This window comes from Pavona decussata, unplaced genomic scaffold (genome assembly GCF_977016875.1).
Source record: "Pavona decussata unplaced genomic scaffold, jaPavDecu1.1 SCAFFOLD_92, whole genome shotgun sequence".
Classification (NCBI taxonomy): Eukaryota; Metazoa; Cnidaria; class Anthozoa; order Scleractinia; family Agariciidae; genus Pavona; species Pavona decussata.
Window position 1 is genome coordinate 19,221 of NW_028145509.1, and position 13,280 is coordinate 32,500.

At 40.5% G+C, this 13,280-nt stretch overlaps 1 long non-coding RNA gene and 1 pseudogene across 2 annotated transcripts in view; both read right to left on the reverse strand.

The window, feature by feature from the left end:
- Positions 1 to 633: 633 nt before the first annotated feature.
- LOC146473657 (uncharacterized) overlaps positions 634 to 13,280 on the reverse strand; it is a 33,539-nt pseudogene continuing 20,892 nt past the window's right edge. Inside the window, exons 8-10 of the transcript XR_014866281.1 lie at positions 8,099 to 8,173; positions 5,783 to 5,902; positions 634 to 5,137 (exon numbers count right to left, since the gene is read on the reverse strand). The product of XR_014866281.1 is annotated as an uncharacterized LOC146473657 (transcript). The remainder of the gene's footprint in view (positions 5,138 to 5,782; positions 5,903 to 8,098; positions 8,174 to 13,280) is intronic.
- Positions 11,155 to 12,525, reverse strand: LOC146473658 (uncharacterized). Its single transcript, XR_014866283.1, has 3 exons — positions 12,417 to 12,525; positions 11,780 to 11,850; positions 11,155 to 11,208 (listed from the first exon to the last, which is right to left on the reverse strand). It is a non-coding gene; the product is annotated as an uncharacterized LOC146473658 (long non-coding RNA).

Here is a 13,280-nt window from a genome sequence, read left to right on the forward strand (position 1 = left end):
CCAAAATAGAAACCATGGCTCGACCAAACTCGCCTGATATGCCGTCGAAATTTAACAAAAAGGTAACATTCGGTATAAGTAAGGTTTCTAGTTTTGCACCATGATCGTCTTCAAAAGACTGTTGTCGGTGCCGCTGACTTCAGCCCCCCACCCCCCCCCCCCACTCCCCCTCATGCTCGCCTAATATCCCTGCTCTCCTCCCACTCTTCCCCGAGAGAGTCACAAACATTGACCGCTGGCCATTCTTAATATTTTAGTTTCGTATTTATTCAATTTAATTACATGACTATAAGACAAAATGTAATGATTTGAACATTTTTCTCATTGTATTAAACCAAAACTTTTCTTTTAAAACAATGGTATCCATTCTCGGTCTCGTTTCATTCATTTCCAGATTTGGTGTTTTTCAATTGTCGGATGGCTCTGAATATTGTCTGCAATAACGATCAGCTCTGGTATCAGTAAAGTGGGGATTTAACTGCATGGTCGAATTGGACAGGTTTCCCAACAGATATCTTGTCGCTAAAATGCCTGTCACTAGGTCGATTACTCGCTTCTGAAACACGATTACCGTTATTACCGTCATTACCAAGATAAAAAAAAGCAAAAAGATAAAAAAGGAGACAAAAATATATTCATATACATATTTATTTCTATTACAAAAATTGTATGCTTAATAAATAACATATTTACAACAGTCCCAAACGCATTAACAGTAATTTCAATGTTTATATATTGTTCATAAAAATAATCCATTGAGGCAATCGTTTGTACATAGTTTAAAATCGTCTGTACTAATGACAAGTATAAGGTGTAACTGACTAAAATTATCATTTATGTATTACAGTCAAGTCTCGATCACTAAGCGAAAACATCTCTTAAAATGGCCTTTCACGTCTAAATGCATCAAAATTTTAAATTAAGATACCATTCTTGTAATTATATAAAATCGTTTTACGTAATATGGAAAAACGTCTCGTATCCGACGTAATTCTCAGCAGCTTTCATTTTATAAAAGCGTCAAAATTTGGTATTTTCTTGATTTAGTAAATTTAGCTGAATTTAGCTGAAGAATTTGTTGTAAACTAAAGCCTGAGTTAATTAAGTGGTGACCTCATACCTTTGAACTTCTTGCTTTAATTTGTTCTCCAGTCAAATCAAAAAAATTAAACCCTATAACGTTACATTTACCGTTTTATTAAACTTACAAGCCTTAGAAACGTAAATAGTACCCTTACTACCAATACTGTTGTGACTCAAATCCAAATTAGTCAGGGAGGTGTTTACTTTGAGGACCTGGGAAAGGGATTCAGCACCGGTATCACCAATACTGTTGTGACTCAAATCCAAATTAGTCAGGGAGGAGTTTACTGTGAGGGCCTGGGAAAGGGATTCAGCACCGGTATCACCAACACTGTTCCAACTCAAATCCAAATTTATCAGGGAGGAGTTTACTGTGAGGGCCTGGGAAAGGGATTCAGCACCGGTCTCACCAATACTGTTGTTACTCAAATCCAAATTTGTCAGGGAGGAGTTTACTGTGAGGGCCTGGGAAAGGGATTCAGCACCGGTATCACCAATACTGTTCCAACTCAAATCCAAATTTATCAGGGAGGAGTTTACTGTGGGGGCCTGGGAAAGGGATTCACCAATACTGTTCCAACTCAAATCCAAATTTGTCAGGGAGGAGTTTACTGCGAGGGCCTGGGAAAGGGATTCAGCACCGGTATCACCAATACTGTTCTCACTCAAATCCAAATTAGTCAGGGAGGAGTTTACTGTGAGGGCCTGGGAAAGGGATTCAGCACCCGTCTCACCAAAACAGTTGCTCCTTAAATCCAAATAAGTCAGGGAAGAGTTAACTGCGAGGGCCTGGGATAGGGATTCAGCACCGGGATCACCAATACTGTTGCAACGTAAATCCAAATTAGTCAGGAAAGAGTTAACTGCGAGGGCCTGGGAAAGGGATGCAGCACCGGGATCACCAATACTGTTGCAACTTAAATCCAAATTAGTCAGGAGAGAGTTAACTGCGAGGGCCTGGGATAGGGATTCAGCACCGGGATCACCAATACTGTTGCAACGTAAATCCAAATTAGTCAGGAAAGAGTTAACTGCGAGGGCCTGGGAAAGGGATGCAGCACCGGGATCACCAATACTGTTGCAACTTAAATCCAAATCAGTCAGGAGAGAGTTAACTGCGAGGGCCTGGGAAAGGGATGCAGCACCGGTATCACCAATACTATTGATAGTCAAAACTAAATTAGTCAGGGAAGAGTTAACTGCGAGGGCCTGGGAAAGGGATGCAGCACCAGTATCACCAATACTGTTGCCTAATAAATTCAAATTAGTTAGGGAAGAGTTTACTGTGAGGGCCTGGGAAAGGGATTCAGCACCGGTATCACCAATACTGTTCCAACTCAAATCCAAATTTATCAGGGAGGAGTTTACTGTGAGGGCCTGGGAAAGGGATTCAGCACCGGTCTCACCAATACTGTTGTTACTCAAATCCAAATTTGTCAGGGAGGAGTTTACTGTGAGGGCCTGGGAAAGGGATTCAGCACCGGTATCACCAATACTGTTCCAACTCAAATCCAAATTTATCAGGGAGGAGTTTACTGTGGGGGCCTGGGAAAGGGATTCACCAATACTGTTCCAACTCAAATCCAAATTTGTCAGGGAGGAGTTTACTGCGAGGGCCTGGGAAAGGGATTCAGCACCGGTATCACCAATACTGTTCTCACTCAAATCCAAATTAGTCAGGGAGGAGTTTACTGTGAGGGCCTGGGAAAGGGATTCAGCACCCGTCTCACCAAAACAGTTGCTCCTTCAATCCAAATAAGTCAGGGAAGAGTTAACTGCGAGGGCCTGGGATAGGGATTCAGCACCGGGATCACCAATACTGTTCCAACTTAAATCCAAATTAGTCGGAAAGAGTTAACTGCGAGGGCCTGGGATAGGGATTCAGCACCGGGATCACCAATACTGTTGCAACGTAAATCCAAATTAGTCAGGAAAGAGTTAACTGCGAGGGCCTGGGAAAGGGATGCAGCACCGGGATCACCAATACTGTTGCAACTTAAATCCAAATTAGTCAGGAGAGAGTTAACTGCGAGGGCCTGGGATAGGGATTCAGCACCGGGATCACCAATACTGTTGCAACGTAAATCCAAATTAGTCAGGAAAGAGTTAACTGCGAGGGCCTGGGAAAGGGATGCAGCACCGGGATCACCAATACTGTTGCAACTTAAATCCAAATCAGTCAGGGAAGAGTTAACTGCGAGGGCCTGGGAAAGGGATGCAGCACCGGTATCACCAATACTATTGATAGTCAAAACTAAATTAGTCAGGGAAGAGTTAACTGCGAGGGCCTGGGAAAGGGATGCAGCACCAGTATCACCAATACTGTTGCCTATTAAATTCAAATTAGTTAGGGAAGAGTTTACTGTGAGGGCCTGGGAAAGGGATTCAGCACCGGTATCACCAATACTGTTCCAACTCAAATCCAAATTTGTCAGGGAGGAGTTTACTGTGAGGGCCTGGGAAAGGGATACACAACCGACATCACAAGGTAAACCACCAAAACTTAAATCCAACTTAGTGACAAAAGACAGATCAAGGCGCTTTCCTAAAATATCAACTAATTGAGCACGAAAGTTTTCCTTGTGGACTGTCCATTCTGATACACAGAAGAAGACAGATGGAAGATCTCTACTAAGGTCAGCGCTAGAGGTGGAGCTTTTGAAATTTATATGCTCAATCCAACTACTTACAAGAGAAACTGCGGCCTCCTCACTCCTTGAGGCTACGATTCCACCCATGAACCTGAAAACTTGATACAGTTCATCCCGATTCCTATCATCAGTCACTACTGAGGCACAGTCAATTTCTCCGTCGAGAATCTGAAACGCAAGATAAAGGCCGGAAAAGAATTCTTGGAAAGACTTGTGAAGAAATTCACAACGTATGCATGGTATTCTCTTACTACCACCAGTCTGGATTGAAAGAAATCCGAACTTGATTAAAGGGCTTCCTTTGAAAAACCCTTCCTGTTTTTCGATATTTAACTCTCCATTGCGAAGAGATTGTAGCGCCATATTCCCGAGGAGTATCAGGTCTTTCTTGTAAACTGTAATAAGGTCTCCACTGTTGCTTGACAAACCGTTCTTTTTTTCGTATCTGTGCAAAACGCAAAGGACAATTTCGATGTATAATTGCGTTCTGTTCCTTGGCAGATCACCGTCAAAATCCTCAAAAAGAACACAAAGTAAGGTTGTATTAAGTGGATTTTTTGTCAATTCTCGTAACTCTTGTGACAAGACAACAACATCAACATCGTCGTCGTCGTCGTCGTCATCATTATCATTATCATTATCATCATCACCATCGTCATCATCATCAAAAATGTTTCTGATAAGCTTTTTAGCCAAGTATTTCTTGTGCTGGAAATATTTCCTTATGAAAATCTTCGCATCCTCTTTGGTAAAACCTACTATCTCCCATAATGCATCACAGTATTTCCTCACTCTCTTTCCAGCTTCATGACGAGATGTGAGAACAATGTGACATTCGGGAAGCTCTTTACTTTGAACTAGTTCAAGGTACATGTCTAGTTTGCTGGGGTCCACCTCATCTAATCCATCGAGCACTAAAAGTACTTCGGATGGATTCTCTCGGAGGAATTGAAGGACTAAATCTTTAGCTTCTTCAACAAAATCTCTAGAGAGAATGTGTTCGTCAATAGCTTCCCATATGCTAGATTTGATATCACTACATCTGAGAAGCAACAGCACTTCAATCTTTGGGAAGGACTCGTCCCATGCATTATCTTGTTTAGTCGCCCAATCATACGCCAACTTTTGACAGTAGGTCGTCTTTCCCATGCCAGGTTCCCCTTCAATGAGGACGATCCTCGGCTTTTGGCAATCTTTGTGCCTTCTAAAGATACCCGTCATGTTGGTGATTTCATCCTTCAGCATTCCACGTGTCTTTTCTTTTTCAACGATCTTAAGTCTAGTGAAAAGGTCTTTCAGATGGAAGCAAAAATCCTCATGCCAAGGAACTGGCAAAACCTGGGCTTCACGTCTTTGGTAGAATTGACGGATCCTTTGTATAAAGTTGCTTATTTGTGAAGCTCCTACAGAGACAAAAGATACCAGTAAGTGCCAATGTGGATGTTGTCTTTACGTATTTCTATAAATCGACACAATTTGACAATGACTTGTCGTTCTATTTAGCATTCTTAAGCAATTATCTCAGATTAGGTTTTCACATACTTTAGGCTTCTGTTACGTTCCATAACATAACAAAATAGACGAGCAGCCGCCAAACTCTGCTGGCCTCCACTGATTTCTTCCTTCACTACAGAGGGGAGGGGGTGGGGGTGGATTTTCTTGAAGGTTCCAGTATTGATATGGTTTCTTACAAAATATCCAACTAAACCTTATATCTCTTTAAGGCCCCATCTATCTTTTTAGGACTGTGATCTCCAAGTATCTTTCAATGGCTTTCCTTTTTCATTCGAAGAATTCTTGAGTCAGAAGTCACTGGACCTTTTTAACCTCTATTTGTTTTTCGACCAAAACTTTCTGCAGCCGGGATTTTAATTACGCGTACGGAGCATTATCCATACATATCAAGGGGACACTTTACCCACCGATTTGGAAAGTTCTAAAATAGTGCCCTCTCTCTGTCAAAACGTAATGGTAAAATCATACCGAAACTTTTAAACCCGCGTCTAAACCATGATCAAGTGATTTGCATACTATTATTTATAGTGTACCTGCATCGTCCTCAATCATTGTCCTGCCTTCAGTCCGTTGTGGAGCCTGGGTAGTAGATGAAGATCTTCCACTCTTTGCTGTTATTGGGCTCTGAGTATGGGAAGAAGACAAAGAAGGGTCTGTCGAAAAAAAAATGACACAACTTGATTAAATAAGATATAAACACACGCGTTGTGTACAATCACTTAGATTACTTCATTCTTGTGTCGTTAAGTGGCCAAAGTTAGTACTTACTTACAGCAACACTTGAGGGCTGGTTCAAAATGAGACAGTTTGTCTGTTTCTAAGCTTGACTTGAGGGAAACATCGATATTCGATGGAAAAGAAACTTACTTAACTGGTATCCTCCGGGATCACCAATTCAGCGTTTTGCTATAATAGCTGGAGTTTCGTGTCTTATCTGCCCTATATTATAAGGTAGGAGTGGGATTTTTCATTAAGTATCTCAATAAATTCAGCTCTCTTCTTTAATATTTCATTACGAAATACCGGAAGACTTTCAAGTGTATTTCTTGTTACTTTCGGAATGTGGTTTGAATTATGAGGGTCCCCAATAGGGTTCTTCAATCCCGCCATCCCGGACAAAATTTTCCCTCAATCCCGTAATCCCGACCGCTGTTTTAGCCCAATCCCGATCCCGGTCAGGTCATAATTTTTTTCAAGCCCCTTAGCTCGACGAAAAAAAGGCATTTTCAGTTGGATATAAATTCCAACTGCAAATCTGTGCACTGGTCTTTGGTCACCGAGAAATTAGCTGTAAGGTTATTCCTTCTATTTCTTTTCACCATAACGACGACATCGTTCATTTAAGACGTTTTCAAAGTTTCCCGCGAATCACGTCAGTCAATAAGTCAGTTAGCAATTTCTTTTTAGAGCTTGTTCTTTTTCCCTTTTTTTTTTTCTTTTTTTTTTTCTCTCAATTGGATGGTGAGGGCTGCCTTTCTTATCACGTTGATCCTTGGAAAAATTTTCAGTCAGGGATAACGGCCATCAAAGTCTGAAGAGCATTGCTACTCACGTACCACAACGTGGGACTGCAACAAATATTATATTTGAAAAGGTGACAGGCCAAACACGACTCCCACTGGTTGCTTAATGTACCTTAGACTTCTGGATTGAGTCCTTTATTTTCCTGAGTACGTTTCTGAGAGATTTTCCTTTTCGATCAAAATTAGGTGAGATCTCTCTGTTGACCTTTTGATTTTGATCATGAAGGAAACTACTCAAATTTACCGAATGGAGGTTTTCTTATCATTCGGAGCCGTTTGAATTAGTTCTTTTATGTCGTTGTGTACGCTAGCTCTGAGGCATTTGTTTAGGCTTATCGGCTCAAGATAACTGCAAGGTCTCAGGGAGCACTGCTGAAATTTTATCTGTAAAGACATAGGACCCTTAAATTTCTTTTCTCGTCCAGGGCGGTGACAACTAGATTTTCATTGTACATTTTCGACACCGGACTTCCCGGATCTCGTTTCTTTAGAGTAACATTTCCCGCATCCCACTTCGTAAAATCGTCAAATCCCGCGTCCCGTCCCTCAGTTCTAATCCCGAATATCGTCGCTCTTTTCCGCTAGAATCCCGAATCCCGACCTTTAAAAAAGCCAAATCCCGGATCCCGAAAAACCTATTGGGGACCCTCAATTAATTTCGCCCTCTTAGCTTAATTTGTCATGTTTGAAATTTAACAGCAATATGTTTCTCAACACACCGACGGCTTCGTTCTGAAGAAAACACATTAATTAAAAGAATTTCAACCAACAACAAAGGGGGGGGGGGGGGGGATAGGGGGTTTTCCTGCTTGTCCGATGAACATAAAACAAAAAATGAGAAAGTGGCTTCCATTCAACGAACAAGCATCTATATAACTTCTATCGTTGATCTAACTGTCAATCTATGGAAAACAGTTACACAAAACGTTGAAGTTGCAACTAATTACAGTGGATTAAATCACCTGAATGCAGTCTCTGTAAGTTTAATACAGCGAATAGTCGACACTAGAGCGGTTTTCAATCGAGTATCGTAAAACCAAAACCAAAGTAGTTACTCTGTCCAATCACCATAGGTGCAAGGAACCAATCCGAATTCAAAGAAAATACATGTAACCGGCCTCAAGCGCACGAAAACACGTGCGGGCGAGGCACGATTAATTTTGGCTTTAACTCTTATTGCTTGAGAAAGTGGAGCGAGTTTTATCAACCAATCACAGAGCGTGGTATTGCAAAAGGAAAGCAAAACAACTCAGTTGAAAACCGCTCTAAAAATACCATGGTCAGATGCTTAAATTGGAAAACCGACAAACTGTTTTAACAATGTACCTGGATGCTGATCAGTACGCTTCTGCTTTCTTTCGCGTTCTGTTTCAGTTGAGCCTCGACAATCGGAAGAAGCTTCTGTAGACATACAAAATGACGCAACACGTTAATGGCGCACCGACACAAGAAAATATACTGAGTTGAACTCATCACCACTAGATAAGTGTGGGGAAGGTGACTGCAAAGTCTGCAAAATAATTATTTTTTCTATGTTATAACGTGGTCGTTACAATATTTTTCCTCCTGGCTTAATTTACGTATGCACTCGTTAAAACCAAGGGCGAGTTTCGAGGGCTCCTTCGTTATAGAGCAAAGCTGTATAGTCAATGCAAAAGACGCCTACTCTAACTCCTAAGATAAAATTACCCTGCCGTATTTAATTGAAACCGATCTTTTTTTTTTCTACATTCTATTTACCATTCCTGGGAAACCTCGCCTTTTATTTATTTACAAGGAAAAAAAAATCAAATGGTTAGAAAATGACATCACGATTTAAGAGTGACAGAATTTTTTTGCAATAATTTAAGTATTTTTAGTGGTCGCTTTCAGTCACTTTTTCTGATTCTTTTTCAATGATTTTTTAGTTGGTTAGCGTGTTTCACTGCCAGCTCAAGATCATTTCTCTTGGTCCTGGTATCCAGCATTAACCCTCTTAAAAAATAGGCCACCGAATAAAATTGCGATCATGAAAGAACAAGCACACAAATTAAACAGACAATGAATATTCGCACATTACCTTCACTTTGATAATAGGGCCACGTACGGAAAACATTAAGATCCCTTAAGATGTGTGCTACAACAGAAGCTGCCATCACACTAGCAAAAGGACTCCAACTCTCTGTTGTTGACTCGGTACCATCTGCATAATCAGCTATTCCTTTGACAATGAGCCACTCAATCTGATCATCAAATGCTGCTGTAAACACTCCTTTAATACGAACAAAGGAAGGTATTTTACCAAACGTTTATTGGATGAAACAAAGTACGTGCAAATGGATAAATCATAAGACGCAGGCTATGTGCAGCATATTAAATGAGCGCTCGGGACAAAACCGACCAAAAGCTGCGGCTTTTTACATCGCCTTTTGCTATTTTAGCTCGGATTTGCCGGATTTTCTGCATGTGGACTTTATTTCATCCAGAAAACGTTACCCAAATGTTTTATCCACCAGTTTGCGTTGCGTTTTGTGATAAAAATACGGAAAACTGTCTAACAATGATAGGATTTTATTGCAAATTGCGTAAAACAACGGATAACCTTCGTTTCTGGAGTAAGTGCCTATGGATAGTGATCACATGCAAATCACTTCATAGTGAGGACAAAAAACTTGTTTTTCAATGCTCTATATATTTTATCATTAGTTATCTTGCGCCCTAATTAAACTGCCGACTCACCTTCACCTTCCATTTCAAGAGCAATCGCCTGAGGATGAGACTCGGCCAGTTGGTTGCGCCGCCACTCAGCACGGACCTGTTCGGGGCCACTCAGGAACTCACCATCACAATGAACTTTGATTCCTCGAGACGGTGAGCTTTGTAGAGGAGCCTTGTAACCTTCAGCTGTATGCTTGATGACGTTAAGGAAACGTCTGCTTACATAACTTCTCATGCCAGTCCATTGTTCTTGATTTTGCGTCACTACTTTAGAAGCATACGTTGTTAATTTTGCTGAAACAACAACGTCGCCAAGTTTGGCCTTCTGGGGGTTGAGACTACTGCATGCTCCAACGGAAATGACTGCTTTAGGTCTGAGCACATTCACGGAATTCTTTACGGCAATCAAGGCACCACCAGGACCACTGGAGCCTTCACAGCATCGAATTAAAGCAACTTTCACTTTCTCATCCGCGTCTTCTCCCAGACCCTCAAAATACACGTAACCAATATCGTCAAACCAACATCTAAACGGATTGATCAACTGCCTGTAGCAAGCCAAGAACTCGCAGTCGTTGACTGTAAGTAACACAATGTCAACAGGCAGTGGAGCATAACTTGGATCTTTTGCTCTTGTTTCAACATCTCCCATGGAAGGAAGACTCACACTCATCTCAGGAGGGCCATCATCAGTGTAAGGCATCTTTTCACTGCTGACAGGTTTTTCCACTGTTTTCGACATGTTATTGAAGAAAGAAATAATGACGGAAGAAAAAATCAGCAACGTATGGTATATTTGTCTGCAAATGTGATCTTAACCCTTAATTCCATTCAGCCCTTGTCAGTTGGAAAAGGGGGGAGGGAGGGGTTTGCTGATCTGATTCTCAATTAGTTGTTTGATTGAAAAAAATATATATATCAAAACGAATGGTAAGACAAAAAATAAAAACATTCCAACCATTTTCAAAAGGAAATTTGTGGCTTTGTTGATTTGTTAATTCTGCTGAAATCCCAGTTTGCTAAGAATGTTCAAAATTCCCCCACAAAAAAAACAAAACAGAAGAAAGAAATTCCAGACGAACATATGTATGCATGTAGAGTTGTCTGAATATCAATTAAGATTTAGCTTTGTATATTTATACCGGCTATTTGAAGTCATTTTATAGTTCGGCTCGTTATAGCGAATAACCAACTAGGACATTCAAGAATTGCATCAGTAAATTTCATTGTTGATCTTATCGTTAAAAACCGGTTACTTTTATATTAACACTACAATTTCTATGTTTCTAGCTTAATCAATTTAGCGCTCTGTATATGCTATACGTATTGACCGAGCTAAGGTGGAATAAAATTCTTATCTAGACTGCGAGCCGTTCTCTCTTTTGCTCGAGAATCCGCGAGAAAGAACTACTCACGAGGCTCACATGCGCCACTCCCACCCCCCGCCCCCTCCCGGAATATCGCACTGGCTCAGTTTTTTGCAAGCAAAAGATAGACTGTTCACAGTCTAGTTCTTACCCTGACCTACTTATCAAATGCTCAGTTTTGTCGTTTAACAGGGCGATCAACTAAAACAAGTATTCAGCCTTTTGAAATTTCTACAAACAGGACTATTAAGTAAAATATGAACATTATTTCATTTAGCATACTCACCGAAAGCCGAATTCTATTTGTACTTGTAAACGGGATCCTCGACTTATTTATGCGCAGCCCACAATGTTTATGTCCTTCCTTTCGGCCTTCAAAACAAAGGAACAAAAGAAAAATTGACATTTATAAAGCGAATGAAACTTATAGACGCCACCTTTCAATTGTCAGCACACACAGTTTACTCGAATGTCACGCGAGCATTAAAAATAAGCCACTTAAATTATTCCATAGTTGTTTAACAATGGCCATAAATGGCCGAAGGCAAACATACAGCTATCTTCACTGCAGGGTGTCAAGAGCCCCACTAAAAAGGAAACAATGCTTTTCAGAAATACAAAGCTTTCGGTAACAAAAAGAGCGAGAAAATTAAAACGATCAATTATGCACTGGATTTTCTACCGTCTGAAGTAAGCATGGTATGTCGGTGAATGTTTTCTCGATGAAAAGCGGTCTAGAGAACGCTGGCTTAACAGTCGAATGTATCACGCCCATGCCATTTTGAAGCTATATTCCTAAATTTAGGGAAAACTTAGCGAAACCTCTGTTGATGTGCCGAAGAAACCGCTCTGTGCCATTTTACGAATTTATGGTATGTAATAAAATCTTGTTAAGCGTGACTGGCTTATAAAAGAATGTAAAGAATATATATCAAGGATTTACCTGTTGAACGCTCTTTGGTTTTTAAAACACAATCAGCAATCTGCAACGGAAGTTTTTGACGCTTTCAAGCACTGCAAAGGAAGTGAAAATGAAAATGAAAGTAAGTTAGGGAAAAAAGATACAATGCATTTCACAAGTAATGTATGGCTAAAGGTCAATGTGCTAGAAGCTTCGATGGATAATTTGAAGGCGTTGCTTAGAGAAAGCTAAACACAAGCCAGCGTTAATTGTTACGGCTGTGAAAGGGCTATTGAAGTCTACTTTATGGTGTAGTAGCTATTGGGCGCTATTTCACCAATTTTCAGTAGATCTGTATTTGGAGAGCAAGCCAAACACCGTTAAGACTGATTGATTTCCACACGAGTTCAAAGTAAATTAAAAATGGAATAATTTATAATGGTAAAATGGCTTGTATTTAAGCCCATGGCCAGAAAGGATCTTTGATCAATGGTCATTTTACAGAATTGCAAACATAAAAGTATGAATACTGTATTCTCAAAGAGATGCAAACAGTGAACAAAGCAAACGCTGCAGTCACGTCAATGCAAATGAGATACCTAAGGATCGTGATGATGCCTTATAAATGCCGCCTAAAAGTTTTTTTTGTGCTCTTCAATTCAAAATCTAAAGTACAAACCTTCATTCCAAGTCAGATTTCAAAGAAGAGGGGACATCAATTTGATTGACGTTTGTATACGTTTGCCAGAACGCTTGAACTGAAACCAGCGTTAGATGAAAAGTGGTTTCGATGCTCATGATAGGTGCGGCATAGCAACCATGGGTATATGACATCATTTTCGGGATAGGCACATGGAGGGGGGAGTGAGGGGGGTGGGGGGGGGAGGGGGTAAGTTAAGTACCAAGCGGTGGGGTGCAAGACTCAAAACATACCAACCGCAAATGATTTTACAGGAGCTAATAGACTGGACCTTTAAATTAGTACACACACAAAACGAAACAAATAGAAAAACAGCAACAAACAAACAAAGCAATAACAAGTTAACATCGTAGATGAAGACATACGTTTACATGCACAGTACCCCAGCAACCCCCCCCCCCCCCCCTTCCCACCTCACACAAACCCTTTCACTTTGGTCTTGTGACTCCCTTGTCAATCACTTATACAAAACATTCTTTAATACTGTCCTTCACTCAAGTGTCGCGAAAGTAATAGAACTTTGCCGCGCGCAGAGCATTTGCATTTGCCCAATCGTTCAAACCAAATGAAGCAACGGACGATCGAATACAAACATTCTCAATAATTTGTAGGAGAAGGCATTGATTTTCCGAAAATACTCCAAATGGAAAAATCACTTGAGGCCCCAAAGAAAACATCGTTAACGGAAGTTTTGGAATGTGCTGGCGAATCAAATTGTTTTAGTGGTGTGAAGGTCGATCATAATCTTTCAAACAATCCTCCTAATTTTGAGAAATAAGAAACAATAAACCCCGCCGTTTCCAATCAAAAAATTGTCTTTTTGCCCTTAGTAGAAGTCAACAA